Below are 22295 nucleotides of genomic sequence, written 5' to 3' on the forward strand. Positions count from 1 at the left end.
ATAATGTTTGGTGCAGTCAAAACGGGGAGGTGGCTTTAAAAGCCTATGTATATATTTGAATAATTTTTCTCTCCTCCCCTAGCATGTGTTTATGTGAGTGCTCTATTTATGGCCAAAGCTGTTGCCATCAGTCTTTGGTAACCCAGCAATTAATGTACTATATCGAATTTATGCATGTACAAGATAAGCTGTCTTAATTGAAAAAAAAAATAGGTCATATTGAAAGAAATATGAATAGTAGTCATTCGCTAAAAGAATCACCTCATCATCCTTAAACTATTAAAAATGGCAATCTTCACCTCATGTTTGTAAGTATCTGGTAGTATGTAATTTTTAAGACCCTTTAGTGGTGTTATGATATATTATAGATACACCCCTTCATGGTAATGGAATATGAAGCTGAAAAAAGTATTTTCTGCTCCAAAAACCTTTGCCTGATAAAGTAACTGATAACATTATTATGTGACACTCAAGATCAAACAACGATTTTGCTATAGTGAATTACGAAGAATGCAAGCAGAACAATCACCTGAGCATACATTTTTGTTTTCTCATTAGTTTGCAGGCAGTGGTGTTTACTAGTGTTAGTATCAACATTATCCACTGTAGAGAAGTCAAATTTAAAAATGCATGATATAGTACTGTATCTTTACAGTTTTTGAACAATCTTTTTTTGCAGTTTCAGTTGCAATAAGACCCACTCCGCCTTTACCTTCATAGTAACAAATTGTTGCAGTGTTTTTTGATATAACTAGATGAAAAAGTAGACTGGCTGACTTCTATGTGAACTTCAACAGCTTAATTTGAGAGATCACAAACTGTCATGGATCTGTCTTCACATCTCACACTAAAGTTCTGCTTAGATGTTTTATTCCAGCCACGAGGCTCTAGTGACTGGCCTGCCTCATAATGTTCTTTGCCATGCATTAAAAGGTTTGGAGCACTCTGAGCGTTTCCCTAACTCTTCCTTTCTCTAACCTGAAGAAGAGTTGGCAAGAGTTTAAAGGACTACAGGGCACATGGTTGGTGTGTGGCTTGGCAGCTACTAGTAACTCTTACAAAGCTACTTGAGTTGTTAAATGTGTTAAACCATCCTTGCAAGTGGCATCACCACTGAAGCTGTGGGTTCTTTGGACTTCAAATTGGATAATACATCCTTCACATTAAGAGAACTTCCTTATTTCATCAATTCATCATGAAGTAAAAGAAGGCTGAATCAAACTTACGCAGAGCAACAGTAAGCAAAAATAAGTACATTGAGTTCTCAGTACAGAAATTTCAATAACTGAGAATGTTACAATTTGAAGTGGGAGTTCTATGACTCTAAGTTTCCCACATTTCCCATATTTCATAGAGTATTTTCAGTTTTTGAAGCAAGCCTTGTATAAATGTAGGAAGTTGTTTTGTTAAGACACAGGTGACGAGGGCATTTGTAATTTTGAAACACTGATAAGTAAGAGTACATGGCTTCAGGGCTGAATAATAATAGGTAACTTCTTTATAACAGAATACTGATATTTACTATAAAGCAGATGTGAAATTAATCAAAATAATAGTTTACATCATTTTGTCAAAACAAAAGATTTCAAAGGTATTAAACATGATCAAAACAAAACAAGAAATTCAGCTCATTTGTTCAGAATGTTTTCCCTAATAAAAAAAAATATTTGAAAGCAGTAATTTTTTGCAAAACTTAAGTGCAGTGAAAGTTCAGTCCCCAATTGAGAAAACACAAATTTTCATGCAGAAAAAAAGCGTGTTGGCTAGCTCTCAGCAGGGATGGGAATAAAAGAAAGAGATAAAGGACAGCATGCTGGAGAAGCTTACTAAAAACCCTGCTATTGGTGCTCCCTAAACAATGATAAATGTTACTTCAAGCAAAGGAAAGGCAAATGAACATTACAGTGCTCTCAATAGAGCTAAGCACATTATTGCCAAGGCATCTCCATTTTTCTACAGGTTTCTCGTCAGCTGTATGAATTGTACAAGCCATGTTAGCATAGCAGCAGGTAACCAGCCATACCTTTGCTTCACCTTCTTGCAGCCTTAGAGAATTCAGAGCTTTACAGTTCCCTGCTGGCAAAGGCTCTTTGTTTTATTGGCACATTAACTCAGTTTTGGCCTGCCGTATATTTTAGTCTAGCTGACAACATTCGTATAGCCGTAAAATCAGTCCATAGCCTCTGATTTCTACTAAAGCTGTGCTAAAACATACAACATGCTATTATAAAGCTTCTGATCTGCCACTGCCTTTTAGGTAGGCTGCAGGAACTCACCTTCACAGTCAAAGGTTGCATAGAATCTTGTGTACATCTATCTCCTACACTGTCCTGGAAGCTGCTGCAAGGCAGCTCCCTACTGTTTTGCTCTGAGGCTGTAACACAGGGGAAAGGTGCCTGGCTGCTACCCAGAGCCTAGGCACCTGCAGCAGGTGAATCGCATTGTGGTGAGCCAGCACAGTCTCAATCAGTGTCAGCTGTTCCATTAACAGAAAGAAATTATCCCAGAGGACTTGGAGCTACTGGGTAGAATCTGTGGCTGCACAGGAGATTGTGGAAAACTAGTGGATTGAGAGCAAAATATATACAAGCTTTTCCTGCACTGCTCCTGAAAGGACCTGTCCTACAAAGTTGTAGAGGGTGAAACAGAGAGTCTTTTTTTTTTTTCTTTAAGTTCGTTGCAGGTTTTTTGAAAGGTTAGTCTGTTTAATTTGAATGAAATTTCTCCCATAGTCAGTTTGTGCTGCTAAAGAAACAAATGATTTGGAGATACAGAATGGGGCCTGGTAAATGGTGAAGAACAAAGTAATATTTTGATAGGTTGTTGCAGACTTAAAAGGCACCTGAGGACAGCATGAAGCATATAATGAAGTCATATAACTGTAAGTAGAATTCAGGCATATCTTTAAGCATATGATGAACTTTAAAAGACTTCCTGGATATTTGTGTTACATGGAAACTTGAGCAGAAAAAAAATTCATAGCATTTTTGTACCATCCTTCTGCCTACAGGTAATGTCTGTGGCCAGGAGACACTGGCTTTCGAAGGTATTTGTAGTTTTAAATGATATGACATAATGAAACAGCAAAGTTATGCTGGTAAGGGTTTTGGTTTTTTTTTTTTTTTTTTTTGGGGGGGGGTGTAGTTCAATCACTGTTTCTGGGACCTTTGCAGACTTTTTAGAGTAGCTATGTTAAAAGTGTAGAAAGTAGCACTCTCAGTGTGGATTGCATGCTTCTAGTTTCTTCTTATTTTTCATTGACGTTCAAACAAACACAGCCTTCATTTGATAAGATACTTACCATACAAAATAATACTAAAATGAAAGAGGGAAAGTCCTTTGAACCACAGCAGAGAGGTGAGATCTTGACATTATTTTTGTCTTTGGTTTAAAAAGAAAAAAAAAAAAAAATCTCTTTAAAAAGAGAAGGGAATGTCAAAGGAAGACTTTTCAGTCCAACAAGCTTTATATTTTTTCAACAGCGTAAAAATTAAGTTTTCAGAGTCTTTTTGTTCTCATCTGAGTAATGCATTACATTTGTTTAAATAATTGTACAAATAATAAACATTTGTAAATCTTGACCTGAAACAGTGATATTGAAGGAAAGCCTTTGAAGTGTGGCTAGTTCCCCCTCATGGCATCCTCACCTCAATCTTCAGATCTTGCAGAATGCTTTGCTGGGTCCCCAGAGGTACCTTTTGGTCCATTGAAGATTCTAGTTAAGGAAAGGTGTTTAAATGTTTTAACGGAGTTTTTGGGGTAGCATTAAGTTAAAACTGTGCATCTTTCAGTTTCCTGGGCTTTCACTGCTCTGTTACTTAAGCTTCGAAGTTCAGTTCACTGAAGAACTATTCATAATTTATAGCTCAACTGAGGATCTCTTTCCCTTATTTGCGTTTTAGTTTTCAGGCAAGTGGAAAAGGCAGATGTTATGAGCACAGTGTACATGTATGTATTGTTTATGAAAAACATGCTGAGGCAAGGTATTCAGTCCTGACTCTCAATGTTAGGGGGCTTGTGCTCTGGAAGCTCACCTGGGAACATCTGAAAGGTACTTGACACGTTTGGAAGGTCAACCACTCTGAAACATTACATGTGTTGCATCTAGGAAGCTTTATGAAAATCCTCATTTCCTGGGGATGTATTTATCCACAGAGCAGAGTCTTATCATAGAAGTTTGTGTTTACCAGTAAGCATACTTTGGTCACAATAGTGAAGGGTCATTCTGTGAATTACAAATGAATTCATGTGTCTCTGTTTTTCCTGAGTTTTCTGAAACCATTGGCAGCCTGACAAAATGGGACTGGGGCACAGAGGAGGAGGGAGGTTATGAGATGCGAGCTCCTGTTGTTCAGGAACTAGGTTCCAATCATAAAGTTCTTGATTCTTGGGAGTAGGGCAGATGCCTGCGCAAAGCCCCATTTAAGTTAATGGGATTCTGTACTGGTCGATGAACCTGCCTTCATACATCAATATCACAGAATCAGAGCCTGAAATTTCTCCTGGAGAAAATAGTTGAGTTGCTCTGTAATGCCAATGGTTTCTAGTCACTGCTTTCTAAGCCTAATGTGATCAAACTAGGGGAAAAAGATACTCTAGGCTATTAAACCTTATCTACCCAGGCCCAATGACCTGTGCTTTCTGGCACTCATGCAAATACCAGCAAGCTGAGCTTTATTATTTATTGGATTAGAAATAATTAAAAAGAGCAAGATTTTTTTTTTGTTTGTTTAAAAGTGTCAATTTAGGAAGGCTTTTAAGGATAGTATTTATAGGAAAGCGCAAATGCATAGCATGTTAGCTTTACTGATTAGTTTAAAACATTGAGTAGAATAATCCATTATTTTAATTAGTTTTCTAAATTGCTGGCAAAAATAACAGAGATGCTGTCCGTAGTGAGGTAAATGTTTCCTTGTAATCGTTTTGGATTTTGCTCTAACCTTTAATGAATTTATTCTTGCAATGGCAAGAACAGTATTAGGTTAGGGAAGCTCACATGAAAGAGCAAGGCATCTGGGAACTCAGCAGAGTTTTGCTTTGACGAATGACCTCATTGACCACCTTGACAAACACTGACTGTACTGACCAATGTTGCATACAGCTCTGATTTAAGCCATCACTACAGAGAAATTGGCTGTTGCTGCCCCTTTCCTATGACTCTGCTGGGGAGCTGTTTGTGTGAGCTCTGCCTCGCACAATAAAATGAGCCAGGAAAACTCGTGCTGCATGTTTCAACAGGTTACACTAGCTTGGCTGATTCTGTCTGAAGTGAATTGGTGACCCAAGCTGTCATACAAACTGCTGCAGGAGCAGCAGAATGGCAGTGATCCTTCCAGATGAGGCAGTTGACATACATTGCCAGCCCTGGTGACTGTGGTGCATCATAAGAGAGAAATTCACTCCCACCTATTTGTTCTAACCTTCTCCTCCCTTCCCTGCTATCATTTAAATACTGTTCACACTGCCTGCTTCCCTGGGCTAGAAATCCTCAGAACTGGAGGCCATGCACTCCTTTTGCAAAGCAGTAATGGTTTTGCCCACTCCTCTCTGTATTTCCAGTGAATGCACTCAATGTGAAGGTGACACAATGTTAAATACTGTCTCAGTGATTCTTTTAAGCATTTACTAGTGGTTGCCAAAGTTACATCTCCTGAGAGTGCAGTGTAACATTAGGTTACATCATGCCTTCCCACAGACTGTGTGTGTTCATATACTGCATAACCTGCAGCCATATTTCATCAGAAGGGTAGGCAGGGTTTTTCTGAAGGAGACACAGGTGTCCAGGTAACTTGGAGGTGAAGGAGGCCTTGGTGAGAGAAGTGTCCCGATCACCTGTGGGAGGAGAAAGATGAATCATGAAAGGGGCACTGAGTCAGCTGAAGTGGGTAGTGTAAGCAGCAGTGAGTGTGACCTGTATTTTGATCTGAGAAGAGCAGATGTGCGTTTTCGGACTTGGAACATCTTCAGTACACTACCACATCACATGCATTTATGGAACACTGCACACTGCTCATGCTTTCTCTGAATATCAGTCCTTCGATCGCCAAGCAGAAGCGAGAGATTTTGGGACTTGGAACATCTTCAGTACACTACCACATCACATGCATTTATGGAACACTGCACACTGCTCACGCTTTCTCTGAATATCAGTCCTTCGATCGCCAAGCAGAAGCGAGAGATTTTGGTATTATGTGAGCTTGTGCTTTCCAGCAGCAGTACACCACTTCCCTTCCTGGTCTTGTGACTGGACACCAATGTATCACCCTTACACACCACAGTGCCTTCACACATGTCTTGAAAGGTGTGAAAAAGGAGGCAGAACATGTGGAAGTGGGTGACAGAGGGAGGTCAGTCCCTGAGATTCCCTTTTTGTAAAAATACAGGCTTCATTTTGAAGGAGTTATGCAGGGAGTACTTTGCTCTGACAATAAGCAAACTCTGAAATAATTTTGTGCTATGCAGAATGATAGTGTAAGTAACATTGGTCTTAATGCAAGTTCACTGAAGTGTCTGCTAAGTTTCCCAATGGCTGCTTTGCGGCAAAGCTAATGGTGCAGGGAAAAATCTTTTGATATTCATTTGTGCGTTCACATAAGCACCAAATGAAAGCCAGATATTCCATGAGTTTTCTCAGTTCAAATACAGTGTTGTAGTTTTAAGGTTTCTATATATTTATTTTTTTTTAATCTTCTCAAAAATTGTTAGCTTTCATTAGTAAGTGGTTCTCATATTGAAGAAAATGTTGGTTTGGATATAAGTACAGATTTCAAAGAGGCCTCTGAGCTTTGGGGTCAGTGGTGCAAGAGAGAACTGTCTTCGGGGAAGGGGAGAGTAGACATGATACTGGAGAAGGGACACAGCTATTATGGCTGGGGAGAAATGGGCAGAAAAATATGTGCATGAGAAAGAAATCTGGTTAATATTGGTCCTGTTGTTTTTGCCATGTGTTAAATCTCTTGAGTGTGAGAAATTGTCTCTGGATGAAAGCTTTTCTTGTAGAAGCTCAGGGTAGACACAACAGTGAAGCAGCTATTTATTAACATTTTTGCAAAAACCAAGTGTCCTAGCAAGTAGGCACACACAGCAAAAGCAGAATTTTGATTTATATTTCCTATCCCACACACAAGTTCCCTCCCTTGTTTCCCCATTGCTTGGGTACTCCAAGGTTTACAGCCTATCCGATGCATATAATCTACATGCTAACTATTCTGCCTCTGTTTGTATCTCCCCTTACTCTATTTTATATGCCCCTTCCTCTGACTTACCACCTTTTATAGTTTGATTTTGTAACTCTCTGGGATACATGTGGTACCCCAACTTACTGTTTAACTACAGAACCAGTTTGCATCAACTTAGTTTCATAGGTTTTCCAAAGATAGCATTCTTTTTAACCACAGAGTTTGTCTGTCGCCCAAAGATGACATTGTCTTTAACTACAGAGTGTGTCTAAGTCATGGCGTTTCAAACCCTTTGTTTTGTTCCCTTAGTGTCTTAGACCCAGCCCCAATATTGCAAAGCCCCATCCCTAATATGCGAAAGTAACACTGTTTCTTTCATGTGGAGTGCTGGCTTTTTCCTGTGCTGTTTAGTGCAAGGTCAATGATTGTTAAAAAACTGAATCTGTGATTGTCCTTCTAAGTCTCCCCTTCTCACCTCAGTTTCTCCTCTCTGAACTTCTACTCTGGCTTCCTGCCTACCCTGTTTATCCAGCTCATGTTTTAATGCCTGTAGGTGATTCTTGCCCTTCGCTGATAGCATGGAGACAGTAAATTTTGTCTTTCCCTTTCTTACTTATTCATGACTTTGCTCAGGCCTTCTGACAGTGCTTCAGAACAAACACTAATAGTACTGTTCATTACAAGTCTTGAAAACAAAGCATGTCAGAAATTAAATCAATTCAAATAGTCTTTCTGTGGGAATAACTCTCCTCACCTCAGAGCTATTTTCAGCCTTTCTTTGTATTTATTGGCTTTTGGTGGTTTTTCTTTCGTTCCATTGTTACTTTTCCCTGTGATAATGTTCTGATATTCTTGTACTGTGTTTTGACCTAATTTAGGACAATAGTCTGAGAGTCTCAATACAGATGTTCAGGTGTGGTACCAGAGAGTAGAGCTTACTCAAGGGTACTTATTGCAATGTGTTAGGGTGCACTGCATGAAAATCTTGCTTTGCTTCTTGCAAACTGTGTCAGTATTAAGGGTTTGCAATACTGCAATTACTTCACTGCAGTGTGAATTTCTCTCATATTCCAGATCCTACAGGATCAAGGGGCAAGGACCCATGTCTTGTTACTGGATAGTAGAATACCATGCGCACATCCGTTAGGTGTAAATAATAGATGACAACCCTTCCCTGACTTTTTCCCGCACTAACTAGGATTGGTCTGTATCTGTAGGCAAGTGTGTCTTTTTTGGTCTCTGTACGGTGACAGAACTACTCATCATTTTGATTCACTAACCTTCATAATACTCAAGGAGACATTTGGAAACATAAGTGCATTTCTAAGCATACATAGCGTATCATTACTCCCAAAATGATTTCACAGGGCATTTGTAAAGTGTGGTATCACAAATGCTCTGCTGAGACAGAGTGTTAGAAGAGAAAGAAGATTTTTCATTGGCATTAATTTGAGGAGAAATGGGCAGTCACGGGAATGGATGAGCAGTAAGAAAACAAGAGGATGATCTTAGAGGCTGCAAATAGATCAGCCTTATGAAAGGCTGAGGGGAGAATATATTCCTTTCTAATTTGAAGGACTAATGTGAAAACAGCCTTTATACATTTAGAGATCACAAATGCACAGACAGTAGTCAATAGGAAACTGGAATTTGCTGGTTAGTATTACACAAACTTACTATTTTTCATTTGATGCAGCTCCAGAAAAAGCTCTGATGATAACCACCATCTGTCCTAAGTCGTTTAGCAACAGTTCCTGATTCAGTACCACCTGAGCGTGAAGAAATGAAATACTGTCTGTAAGAATGTGTGGCTCCTAATGCTTCATTTGCACACTCCTCAGGTCTCAAATCTATTAACAGAGCTCCAGGAAATCTTGAATTTAAAATATCTGACTGCACGGAGCTTTGCACTTGACTAATCAAGTCAAACATTGTCTGCTAATCAGATTTACAGGTGTGAACCTGTCAGGATGTGGGGATAGGCCACGTAAACATACAGAGAGATTCAGGTAGCTGCCCAGCAGTATCTGAAATGACAACCTGATCAAGAGAGCTGAATAGTGGATTCCTAGGCTTAAAGCATACTGCTACAGGGATTGAGTGAATTATCCGTATTTTCTTCCACATACTGTGCTTCTGATGAGTGGCTGTCCTGGGTTTACCAGGAGCCGTTTTGCTCCTTCTTAGTAACTGGTGCAAGCTCTGTGTTTTGACTTCCAGCCTGGGCAGAGAGCTGATAACACCGATTGGTTTTAATTGTTGTTAAGTAATGTTTATTCTGGCCAAGGACTCCATGAGTCTCATGCTCTGCTGGGGATGAGGGGAGGCCGGGAGGAAGCAGAGACAGGACACCTGACCCAAGCTAGCCAAAGAGGTATTCCATACCACAGCACGTCATGCCCAGGGAGGGAACTGGGAGTTACCCAGAAGGGCACTCTCTCTCTTCGGGGGGGTCGAACTCGTTCGGCGGTGGTATCGTATTCTCTTGTTATTTTCTCTTATCAATATTATCACTGGTGGTAGCAGCAGTGATTTGTGTTATACCTTAGTTACTGGGCTGTTCTTATCTCAACCCGTGGGAGTTGCATTCTCCTGATTCTCCTCCCCATCCCTCCGGGAGTGGGGAGGGTCAGGGGGGGTTGAGTGGACAACCTGTGTGGATTGGTTTAAACCATGACAGTGGCATTTTAAAAAATCTGTTCCTTGAAAAAAACTACCTTCAAGTAGTCCATATCCTTGGATAATCTGAACTTTCAATTAAGACACCTAAAAGCAGAGGCAAAAGCAAAGGATTGTTGCTAAGGGAGGAAGAGGTTATGGGGGGATTGACGATGAAGATGCTGTTAAAGAACCACTCTGGGATAAACTTCCCATTGTACTGCTTATACACAGACATATTACCTACACAGATGCCAACCAGGGTTTAGGGATTTTACAGGTAACCTGGGAGCATAAGTGTGACAGCATAATAGCTAATTTCCATATAGACATTCCCATGCTTTTTCCTGCTATAGGTTCTCCTTCTAGCTGCATCTCATAAGCACAAGAGTTTTCTGCCAACAGAATTGGTTGTGTCCTTTGAACACTTAATTGGAGTTTGGCCTAATGATAATGCAATGGTATCCAAAAAGAAGTTACCGTAAAACTTTCTGAAAGCAAATCAAGGCATATTTACATCAAAATGTTGTATAGCATAGTACCTCAACACCGACTCTATCTATAGTTGCCTTTGATCATACTGTATATACAAATATGTATATTTTAATAACCACAATTATTAAATACATCCTATATAATCTGAGGGACAGTGTAACACCTGCGGAGCAGGAAGACAAGTTAGTGCTTTAGGATGCTGATCTAAGAGGAGTAACACAAATGTAGCTTAATCTGTAAGGCATTGAAAAGCAGTTCCGTCCATGAGCAAAATAATCAGATATGGTTCTGGGTAAACAGGATTTCTAGAAAATGTTCCTGAGTGTAGCTGTGATTCTGCTAGATGGACAGACCTCACAGGTGAGAGAGAATGAGACATCTCCTCCATATTTACGAAAGGTGTAAAGGGTTTAACTGTGCCTACATGGAATAGTATGGCCCATAGTCTATCACTTGTTACTTTATGCTTTCATTCAGTATAGAGTTGCTTTTCCTACAATAAAAAGGTGTTCTTACTCTTAGACCTGATGGCAATATTTAAATAGTAAATTCATCCAGAACAGGCTGTCAGCAGCCCAAGAAGCTAACTACATGTAGAGGCAAGTGCCTGCTAGCATGGAAATCAAGAGGTAAAGATGGACACAGGTCAAAATACATTCACTTTGCTCTCCCACTTCAAGTCTAGTTCACCACTAGCAGAAGCTGCTGTAGGAAACAGTGCTGCCCTATGTATGTAGTCTGCAAGGACGTTATTCTACTGCAGAGTGCAAAATCGGAACATTACTATTTTCCAGATTAGTTTAAGCAGAGCCCATGCTTTGCTCCCTAGAATCATTTTATGGAGCTTTTTTGCATAAAGAATTTAGTCCACTGAGATCTGAGACGTTTCCATATCTCCTTCAGGAAAACTATAGATTACAAGTTTAATTGAGAAAGACTGACTATAAACTGATCCCAAGACTTATTAATTACCTTTCTCCTTTTGTAATTAACAAACTCTGAAATATTTTATCCATTAGGTGTTTGCCCTCAATTCCAATGAAAAAAATATGCTTTCTGGGGACAAGAATAGAAAATATATTTAAAGCCACTAAGACAATCTGGTAACATGGTTAATATCATCTATTGTATCGTTAGATATAAATTTGTAAGAATCATTTTTGTGTGTTTGAGGAAGTTTGTCGAAAGATGGAGGTTGATACTGCCTACTTCATATTTCTCCACAGCATTGGGGCAGTAGAAGGGGGAAAATTAAGGAAACCTGATTTCTTTTCCATACATAAGTTATACAGAGTGCAGATTCACTGCTTTTTCCAGTTTCTGACACAATGGGGGAGAGACCTATACAGATTTGTGGGTAATGATCAGTTCTTATTTCAAAGCAAATATCTAATACAGAAAAGATGTGACTCATTTTGAATATTCATGACCAACCATGCCCTGCCTTCTAGTTTCTGCATCTCTATTAATTTAGTAATGTTACAAAAGTGGTGAGGGCTTGATTCGACCTGTGATAGCTAAGTAATCCTCACTAGATCAGTAATAAGACATGGCTAATTTATGATCAAGAATTACTATGGACACTGTTAAAATAATACTTTGTAGAAATATTTGGCTTGACTGTATTAACTAATTAAGCTAAACTTCTTTGAGGGCTAAAATTTCCTTATAGTGTCTTTCCTCTGTGATGGTTGGTCGGTTGTTTTTTATGCTCAGTAATGAGATTGTTCGGGAGTTTCTGCATTTTTTTTGCCAGCAATCCATTCACAGTTTGTACAGATTCCCCTTTCTTTTTCTAAAAAGAGATTCACTAGACACAAATTCCCCACAGTTACAGTTTGCCTCTTGAAGCTGCGAACATGAAGGTCATTCCTGGAATATGTGTTGCCAGTCTCAGAAAGTCTTTTCTCCTTGTTTGGAAAGGGAGATAAAAAAGAAGAAATATATGGAACATGAATATAAAACCCAGAGTACCTGTTACCTGAACTAATATATGACACTGAACAACTGTAATTTACTGTAAGTAGATGAATCTTACAGTGTTCACTGCACAAACTGGAAGTGCTAAGTCAAATAAAATCCTGCATGACTTGGACCTTGGATGGAATCGTGGTGGTTTTACAATAACGTTTTTTCCCCAAGCTGTGTCTTGTGACATCAGGTAATCAGCTTTCTTTTAAAAAGTCAACTTTTTCATCTTGCAGTTGTTGAAAGAATGTGAAAACAGAATCCCTACTTCACTAAAAGACTTGCCCAAAATTATTACTGTTTCTTCAATAATCTGTAATGCAGTCTCGTAGTTCCTTGGAACCCAACTTAATGACTCTGGATCTTTTTATTTTTTTCTTTGCTTGCTATTTGCTTTGCTTTTGTTTTCTTTGCTGTTTGATATTTCAGTTGGGTAGAAATAATCTTATTAATTTAGTGAATTTAGCTGAATGGGTCAAGCAGTGGGAGAGCAGAATAAGTACTTGTAGTTATATCTTAAGAGTTTTCCTAAATATAAATGAATCTGATATCAGCACAAATTTATACTTTAACTCAAGCAGTGTTACTTACTGAGAGTCTCCATCTCTGCAAGGATCCTTTATCCCTTTACAAAAGGTAAGAGGCCCAAGAGGCAGAGCAGAAAATCATTCACAAACCCACATTTTTGGATATATGATTGCAAGTGAGTGGGGAGTGTGGAGGTGCAGATCACAGATGGATGTGCACATTATCCTATGGAGCTGCTAGGCTGGTGGTCATCCCCAGTGCTGTGCAGTTAACCATGATTAAGGCTATTCCTCATGTCTGTGTGCCAATGTCAAGGGCCACTGATTCCTGAGATACAAAGGTGCCAGCGTGCTACCCTTACCTGAGTAGCAGTGTAGGATATATGGAGGAAAATGGTAAGAGTGAGCAAAGTTAGGGAATGACTTCCAGGTGTGAAATAGCTGCACTGGGATGGTTCTGTCTTGGAAGCAATGGATATGGTGACAATCCAAATCTGCAAACTTGAGAGACACAGGGAAGCGGACAAGGAATTGTTGCTTTTTCAAGTCCAAGAAATGCTGCTACTAGAACTAGCAAATGGCTGGATGAAAGTAACAAGAAGAGATACTTTTTAAAAAAGCTTTCATTTGGATCTGTTCCTCATCTGGAAGTCAGAAGTTTAGATGAGTTCCAAAAGCAATTGGCTAGATTCCTTCAAGAGGAGTTTGTGATGCTACCTCTGGCTTTAAAAGCACCTGTGTTCTCGTATTGTGCTCTAGGCATCTGCTGTTAAGAGCATTGCATGCTAGACAGATTTCTGTTATGTTCTCTCAGCGCTGCTCCTCTTGAGGTGCAGTTGTAGCCTGCAGTTCAGGTACAAGATTGCAGCATGATGGTAACTACAACCTCGCGGGGTTTGATGTAGGCTGCCGAGCCCATCAGGGATCCTGCATAATACTTGGCAGCCAAAAGCTCTTATCTGTAGGGGTTGCAGCTAAGCATCTGAATTTTAGTGTGCCCTAGTGAATTCAACAGGCAAGTTCAGGCAGATCTAGCCAAGGAGAGTATAACTGGCCTACTCCTGTGCCAGAGGCTGTAGCCACTATTGCAGGGGCAGCAGAATAGCATGTGTGCCTCCATCTCAGCCCGCTCAATTCGCAGCTTGCCACTGTAGCACAAACTACCAGTAACAGTGCTGAGATGGGCTGAAGCACAAGCACACCATATATTCTGCAGTAGTCCCTAACAAAGAGGTGAATCCGGACAAACACTGGAAATAACATCCTGAATTGCCACGGCTAGATCTATCAGGCTTCATCTGTCAGCTTCCCTAGAATGGATGGCTTTGGAACAGTGCTTGTTATAGGAAAAGATCATTACTGATGCAGAAATTCAGTGTTGCCTCTGCTGTGGCTTAGAAAGTTCTGACTGCTCCAGGTAAAGGGCTAAATCTTCAGATTGTAGGGACTCATATTTGTTTTCCATTGGATGCTGACTTAACCTTTAAGTAGGATGCTGCTTTTCTTTGTTGCCATCTTTCACAGGGAAGAATGTAGAATAGCTTTTTCAAAAATCTAGATGTATTTAAACTACTCACTGGCCGTCTTGTGCTTGCAGACCAGCCATAGGGGTTTTTACCATGTGATAGCTGGGAGCAGGCTATTAACGTCTGTAGATTGTACTGTAAGCAGCATGTGTGCCTTCATTTCTCTTGCACATCATCAGTTTACATCTGATTATTGTAAGAATTTATAAAGTAAAAATTCACTTGGTTGATTTTTTTAACCTCATGAATTGTTATTTTATTTGAGAGATAAACAGTGGCAGAGCTTCACTACAGAAGTGACTGTATATCTTTCCAGAATGATACCAATTTTTTGTGACACAGATTTCGGAAGAGTCTCAAGTTAACAAACCTTTTAAATACTTATTTGTAGCCATATTACAGATCAGTATCTGTAAGAAGATGAGAGGTTATTCTCTCACTTATCTGGATGAGCATCAAAACTTTGTTAGACATGTATGATGCAACAGAGACTCTTTCATACCTTTTTTTTTTTTTCCCAAGAAAGGCAGTCATTGCTCAGCTGATGGTATTTCTGCTTCCTAAACTATTCCAAAGCCAAACATCCTCATTTCCCGAATTGTCGACCTCCCTGTTTCAGAACCCAAGCGATCAGCTGAGTGCATCCTGGTGAGCAGTTCCTTCATTCCCATCTTCCTGTATCCCCAATAAGCATAATGGTAACCTACCCACAGGATATTCAGTCAATCCATAGAAATGTGCTACTACCTGCTCAGTATTTATTTTGTTATTGTAAAAGAGATTACATTAAATTTAGGGTGCTTGGTAATAATTTGTGCAACTAATTAAAAACTGGGGTGGGTTGAACTGCTTCTTTAAATGTTTAATCAGTCACAAATGCTACCTTCATTCATGAAAGCAAGTGCTAAAGTAAATAGCTTCTGATAATTTATGTTTTAAAATAATAAAAAGCCCAAAGAAGTTAAGTATCAACCTAATGTTAACTTTGAGTATAAAACAGTTTGATGAAACCAGGAAGCAATTAAAACATACTGTTTTATAGAGTCCTTTATAGCAAGATAGTTTTTATAGGTCTATGTCTGCTTTTTCTGGAGGGTGAGCCACAGTTCAGGTTTCCCCAGGAAATAACAAATGGCATTAAGAACACATCAAAAGTGCAGCTGCTTTCATGAGGTGTTTGGTGGTGGTCTTTGTGTGGAGAAGGGAGTGAATAAATCCAGCATCCAGGGCCTCCAATATACTCCAGTGTATATATACTTTTCATGCACATCAGCTTATCCAGAGTGTCCTTGCACAGATGGTATGGTTTTGAAGTACTGTATCAAAGCTAGGCTCTTGCACTTGTCACCTAGTGCTTAGAGATGTGCTTTTCTTTACTACTAAAAAATTAAATAATTATCAGCCACGCTTCTCAAAAGATACATAAGAATAATGATAAATCTGGTTATGCTAATAAATATGAAAATCACACAGAAGCAGCAGGCCCAATATAATTCCTTTTTATTTTTCCCCTTTAATACATATCTTTTATCCATGTAGGAAGCCAGTGTTTTCTATGAATTTATATTTTTGGTGTATGCATTTCTTGATGGGACCCCTGCAGGAACAAAAAGGCTTTGAAAGGAAATCATATCTGGTATCATAGCTGGATACAATATTGCTGTGCTGGAAAGTGTCAGTGGCTGCTGGCAAGTAAGCCTGTGATCTCTAGGCCATGGCAGCTCTAGCTAAGTATGTGCTAAACACCCTCAGTTCTGGGTAAAGGGAAGGCTTGGTTAAGCTCAGTAATACAAATGGCACAGCTGGAAAAAGTAGGAGTTCCCTTCACTAGCAAAAAGCTTCATGTTGGGGCCTGATTCACATTTAGGCTGTGCACAGTGAGTTCTCCAACTACAGGTAAAGATGCAAGGTGTTTGTTTGGCTTTAATGGGGAACAGAAGAAAGGAGAAGACTTTCTGGGGTGCAGAACACACTGGAAAGACAAACTTGGCAATTGTGAGTGTGAATATTGCCTATCTTTGTTCTATGTTTGGAGATACAGGGTTGAATGTGTTTTCAATGAAACAGTAAAACTGCATCAGGGAACAGACCTGATTGCATCACTCACTCCTTTCTCATCTTAACAAAAGTGTTTCTTGGCTTCCTTTCACTGCCAGCACTAACATGTCCCTTGTACCAAGCAGCATATGCAAATGGCAGAGCTTACTTACACATTTTCAGGCAATGAAAGAGTGTATCTGAATAATTTGTGTTAATTAGGAATGCGTCTGCTGCTAGCAATTAGTCATTCAACGTGAGATTTTTGGGGAGCCCCTAATAATCTTCACACAGAGGCTTTCCACATTTTCCCTACAATTAAAGCTTACTGAGTACAATGTATTGTTCATATCTGAAACCTTTGGCAGAGAAAATATGGAAGGAAAAGTGTCTTATTTGTTGGTGTATATGCTCCAGAAGTTTTCTCCTGCAGAGGCTGGCACATCAGATCCGTAAAAAAAAATGAATCCTCTCTCAAATCATTGCTATCTCTGGGTTTGGGTTGGGGTTTTTTTGGTGTTTCGTTTGTTTGTTTTTTCTTCACACCTGCCTAAACACTTAGAATGTTTTTTTCCAAAATTATTGTCATCACCCATTTTTCTCCTGTGATGTGGATAACAGTCCTTCCTAGCAAAGACTAGTCGCTGTCCCCATTTGCTCCTTGTTGATGATTCTCTCCAGCACATGGTGGCAGAAGCCACTGTTATCCTTCCCAGAGGCAACTTTACTTTGCTGCCATTGCTTTGAGGGTGGAAAAAAAATAAAAAGCTAATAGTGTGACCAGAAGGAAAAATAGGAGGCAGTAGTCATCTTGGAAACATCTTTTGGCAAGAAAGCTCTTGAGGTTTTCTGCATAGAAAAACTTACGAAGATGAAAGCTTAAAGCTAGGACACCAAAATTATACTGTATTTTCTTCCACAATGACAACCTAAACAAGGAATAAAAGACACAACTCTTAAAAAAAAACAAAAAAAAAAAACAAAAAAAAAAACACAACAGACTGATTTAATCCTATGTCTTTGATATACATTATACTTTATTAGCAGTACTTGCTATGAGGCTTGATTCTTTCTGTCTTAATTGTGAATTATTTTATATTTTGAGTTTGAAAGTTCTATATTAAACAGTGTGGCCCTGTGCTATTAGATACTGCAATTTACTTTTCTTCCCTAGGTATCTTAAATTAAGACATGCCTCATTTTCATTTAAGCCACCATTTTTTCCAACTTCCTTTTTTAGCAGATTGCTGTCATAACCAGACCTGCAAAGAATATGTCATGTGTGGACCTTAGTCAAAGCTACTATGAGCATCTGCAGAGGAATACAGATAATATTAGTAACAGTAGAGCAAATTATGTAGTAAAGTTTACTGAGCAACTGAACCTTTTTTCTATATTTATTCTCAAAAGTAGTCCAGTTGTTATAGAACAGGATATGTAAAAATCCCCGCATGGTAAACATTTTCTATTTTTTTTTTGTTTCACACTTGAGGTAACCAGACCTAATGTAAACCATTTTATGATGACACTTATTTTCACTTCAGTTCTGAGGCTGAAAGACAGGCTCCATCTATTATCACCAGGATTTTTGGGGTTGGTTTTTTTTTTTTTTGTCTCTCTTTTAAGTAATACTGATCTCAGAATTCCACACATCCGTTATTTAAAATTATAAATATGGAAAAACATTTGATTTCAGTTTCTTGACTTTCTGGAATACATTTTTGCAGCCAGCTGGGCTATGTTGCAGCAGAATCTAAATATGTGGCTTTAAATGGCCATGCCTATCCTTCCCTAATAAACTCCCCAAACGGCAGTCAGTGAGGTTGTCAAAACCTGCTAGAAGACTTGTTCCTTCTAATTTCCATAATTCGTAATCTATGATAACCTAACATTACCAAGCTAATGATGTAAACTAAATCCTGCCAACTGAGTTGTAAATGAAATAGATGCTACTATTCTCCATCTCACAGGGACAGTAGGAAGGGAGAGGACAGTAAGAGCAATGTCTCTCTTTGCAGTCTGCCTATTTGCAATGAATCATCCTCAGCACAGGCCAGAAAGACTGAACAGGTGTCAGCATAACCTGTTACCCCATAAGCTCCCTTCACTCCTCCCTAACAAATTCACTCTGTAAGATGAGAATGAAGGACAAAAATCAATGCAAAATGAAAAGTCAGGACAAGTGAAAGGAGGAGAAAGTGTTAGAAAGAAAGACCAAGTACATGGATTAAAAGAGGTGTGGTAAAAATATTTTTTCTAATAGTGTAAAGTAATAAGAGCTAGTTAAGTACAATAAATTAACGTTTTTCTATTTTTAAATATAAGAATTAGATCTTAATATTATAAGCTTTACATCTCCAACTGAATTGAAGGCATTTTTCAAGCATGAAGGAAAAGAATGACCTTTTACAGCCTACTGGCATAACATTGCCAATGCTGGCTTGTCCTAAGAATGTATCCCATTGATTTTAATGGCACTACTCAGATGAAAAGGTTTATGTAAGTGAATTCAGGTTTGCATATCTGAGTCTTAAATTTGAAGAGAACATAATGAGACAAACAATGAAGGAATTTAATGAGCATTATGAAGTACTTTAATATTTTTTCCCTAATCTCATAAGGGTAAGAAAGGAATCATCTGCTCTGCTAGGAATTTCAAACATCCTTTTAAAATAAAAGATAGGCTGCTGCTTAGATTAAAGACTTTTCATACAAGCCAGAAGATTCAATGATCAGTTCATCTTGAGGATTTTGGAAAATATTTGTTTGCTTCTTAGATTTTATATGCCAACTTTTCATTCAGTTGTCTTTCTGTTTTAATTCCCAACCTACTTAAATAAAATAATTAAAATACTTATGTATATGTTTTAGTAACTGCTAGAAACTTTTTTTTCCTGTAAGAAACTGTTGTCCCTGATATCCTCCTTATAGGAACAAAAAGCAAAGGAGAAATTACAGCAGCTATAAATCAGTTTTGTGGTTTTGATAATTTAATACATTTTTCCCTGGTTGCTCTCTCTGTTTGGCATCCTCATAACAACTCATTTGGCATGCGACTTTGCAGTCAATCTTGTATTTTTCCTCTGCCCTCTCTTCCTTCCCAGTATCATATACTTAAAAGGAGTTCAGATTCCAAGAAGTGTTTTGCCAGGTGTACAGTCCAAAGACTCATCTTTTAATCCCTGACATTCACATGATCCCAATTCTGCAGATGAAAAGGTATTTAATTCTTTTATTGCATGGACAAAGCAATGAATATTATTGTAGAGTTAGTAACTCTAAGTGGTTATGCTGATGAGCTAGCTCAATCCTTTGGAAGGGGATAATAGTGTAATAATACACAAAGGACTAATGTTAGTCATGTCTCTCTGGTATTCTGACAATTGCACCCTGTTCTAAAGTATTTTCATGCAAAGCCACCAAAGAAAAAATACCTGTAGTCATCAACTGCACAGATGAGGAAAACATCCACAGCAGTGTCAGTCATTTTAATGAGCTCACAGGAGGAGGGAAAGTGGAAGAACAAATTAAAAACAACAGTATTTTTCTCCCTTCCCCCAAACAGAAGAAAGTGAGAATAGTTGCAATTTCATTTGCTTTTAAAGCACAGCACTTGGGTAATAAACATCCTTGCAAATGTGCTGAGCAAACACCTCCACATTCATCAATATGCCGGAGCTGTTTATTGCCTCATAAACTTGGAAGCAAGTGATATTGTCTCTTAAATCAATAGCTGCATGGACATCCTAGGCACTGTAGGAGAACAGTACATCCAGACAATGCTGATACTTAAATTAATGGTTCTAGTAATGACTGAAAGGTGCTTCGTCACTACCAAAGAAGTTAGACATAGAGTAAAAGTATGCCTAGGACACAATGTGTATATGTTGTGATAGGGAAGTGTGTGTATCTCATTACAGTTTTTATTACTTTGGCATTAAAACTTACTACTCCATGCAGTTTTGATTTAAATGCAGGTGGGGCTGCTGGTACTAATAGAGTCAAACTTGGTTTAAGCCTAGTTTATGCACAAGCCTAGTTTCTAAATGCATGGAGAAGATGGCTTGGCTTGTGAAACTGTTAGCTTTATCAAATTCAAACCAGATAAAAGAGCCAATAATAATCTGAATTCCATAGCATCCATTATCTGAAAATTATTTATAAACACTACGGAATTAGCTGACATCGCGCTGTAAGTTTCTCATCTGTAGTGTCTCAAGCTGATCTTATTTTCTTTTCATCTGAAAGGAGGAGAATACACAGCTGGAAGTATTGCTCCTGGTCTGCAACTGCTAGTGTTCAGGGTAGGAAATTGGTGTAGGAGATTTGCCAAGGATCAGGGAAGGGCTGACTGATCAAGGACTGTGTTTTGCTGTCTGTGTATTTGCAGTGTCTATATCACAACTAATTGCTTCCTGAGCAACAGTAACTTTAATTGCAGTGGTGAAATGCAATGTAATGTGAATTAGACTTCCATGTAAACTAGCCATCTGACTATATGTACCATGGGTCCCAAGCAGATGTGAGTAGTTTATGTTGCTCTTCATGCTGTTGAGAAAACTAATTTAAGAGTAGTATAGGCGCATTTACACTTGTCGCTGTTACATCTTCTCAAGGCAATCATCCATGGTGCTAAAGCATTCCCTCTTTTGCAGAGGAACAGCACAAAGGTAGCAAAGGAAAAAATATTCCTTCTAATTTTTTACCCTGGGATGATTTACAAATACTAATGAAATACTAACATTACACTATAGTGGATATTTCCCATCTGCAGATTGTTCCAGGCAGATCCTACCTTGTGTATCTAAAGGGAGGGTGCTGCTCTATTTGAAGTCATTTAGACATATTTATTTCTGAAGTGTTTTTTCCTGGTAAGTTGCATTTCTGAAGATCTTATGTATGTACTTAGTGCCTGAACTTTAACTTCTACAAGTAATAATGTACTGCTGCTGATCTCCCAGGAGAGTGCTTGTATGAACTCTTTATCAGGCCTATACACAATTTGGTTTTAATCTTTAACTTCAAGTCCTTTTTGAATTGGCCATGTCCATTGGAGCATTAGAATTGTTTTCTAATTAGCAAAACTGTTTCTTTTGTTAGGGTAGCTTAAGATCTGAGTGGGCTTTCTTCAAACTATGCAAAGCAAAAATCTGTGTTCATTAAATAAAACTGTTAGCTGAAAAAAGGTAAATATTTTGCTAAAATTCAGACTTCTCATAATACAACAGCTTAAAAATAAAATAAAATTGTAATTTCTTACTAAAGTCCACAGTTGCCCAATTCAGATTTATTTTTTTTCAGCGACATCATTACTAGCATTCAAGCAGTGCTCAGAAAGAGTGTAAGCAGCTGAATAGCCTGATAGCAGTGTCTTCCATATTGTTAAGGGGTAATAGTAAGCAGAAAATTAAGCATGCATATGTAACATAACACAGCTTCAATGAAGCGTAGCAAAATTTCAGGCTTCATGTGCAAAAGCTGTGCATCACTGAGCCCTGTTTTAATAGTCCTCTGTGTGTAGTTCTTTTGTAGCCTGGCTTGAATACTAGGTATGCATTTGATTTAGCATGTTGCTGGTCTGCAGCTGATAAACTAAAGCAAATCCAGAGGAGGAGAACAAGATGATGAACTAGCACAGAAAAAGTAACAGTCAAGTATAGGCAACTTAATGAAAGAGTAACTGAGATGAAATGTAACAAGTTGTAAATGTTTATAGGATGTAAATGCTAAGGAGAGAGAAAAATTACCTTATTGTAAAGCAAAGACAAAATCAGGACAAAGACATCAGGAATAATGGAGTATGCTCCCAGAAGGAGTAGCAGAAGACCTACCCACTGGGAATATAAACGAATTTTAACAAGGCAATAGAAAATTAATATCAAATATTGTTCTCTGCTACCAGGATT

The 22295-nt window shown here is 38.6% G+C and overlaps 1 long non-coding RNA gene across 2 annotated transcripts in view; it reads left to right on the forward strand.

Moving 5' to 3' along the window:
* Positions 1 to 22295, forward strand: part of LOC136015139 (uncharacterized) — a 35571-nt gene that overhangs the window by 396 nt on the left and 12880 nt on the right. Inside the window, exon 1 of one of the 2 annotated variants that reach the window (XR_010613087.1) lies at positions 2687 to 2881. The exons of the other annotated variant lie outside the window; for it this stretch is intronic. This is a non-coding gene — a long non-coding RNA (uncharacterized LOC136015139). Of the gene's footprint in view, positions 1 to 2686; positions 2882 to 22295 lie in introns of those variants that run through there. 2 annotated transcript variants of the gene reach the window in all.

This window comes from Lathamus discolor, chromosome 5 (assembly GCF_037157495.1).
Source record: "Lathamus discolor isolate bLatDis1 chromosome 5, bLatDis1.hap1, whole genome shotgun sequence".
In the NCBI taxonomy this organism is placed as follows: Eukaryota; Metazoa; Chordata; class Aves; order Psittaciformes; family Psittacidae; genus Lathamus; species Lathamus discolor.